This window comes from Gekko japonicus, unplaced genomic scaffold, assembly GCF_001447785.1.
Source record: "Gekko japonicus isolate JY-2015 unplaced genomic scaffold, Gekko_japonicus_V1.1 scaffold4389, whole genome shotgun sequence".
Lineage (NCBI taxonomy): Eukaryota > Metazoa > Chordata > Lepidosauria > Squamata > Gekkonidae > Gekko > Gekko japonicus.
In genome coordinates, this window is record NW_015173820.1 from 61,771 (window position 1) to 62,190 (window position 420).

Below are 420 nucleotides of genomic sequence, written 5' to 3' on the forward strand. Positions count from 1 at the left end.
TCAGCCCGGCTGGGTTTCCTCAAAGGCAGGGGTCTCTGGTCTTTCTAAGCCTGTGGGCACCGTTGGAATTCTGACACAGCACAGTGGGCTGAGGCACAAAATGGCTGCCGCGGCTAACCTTCAATCACACCGCAAAGATCCCCGTCTTGTAACGGTCACTGCTGCTGTCAAATCCGCACAGCCCATCGAAGCTCCAGCGGCCGATCAAAAGCCTTGCTGGGCAAAAGAGCCACTTGGCTTTGCCCACTTTCCGAAAACACGTGGTGGGCACCAGAAAAGGTGTCAGCGGGCTCTCCTCCTTTGGAGGTTTTGAAGAAGAGGCTAGGGGGCCATCTGTCAGCAAGGCTGATTCTGTGAACTTGTGCAGATCGCAAGAAACGGGGGGGGGGGGATCAGTAGGGGGGACCTTAGTGTATTGTT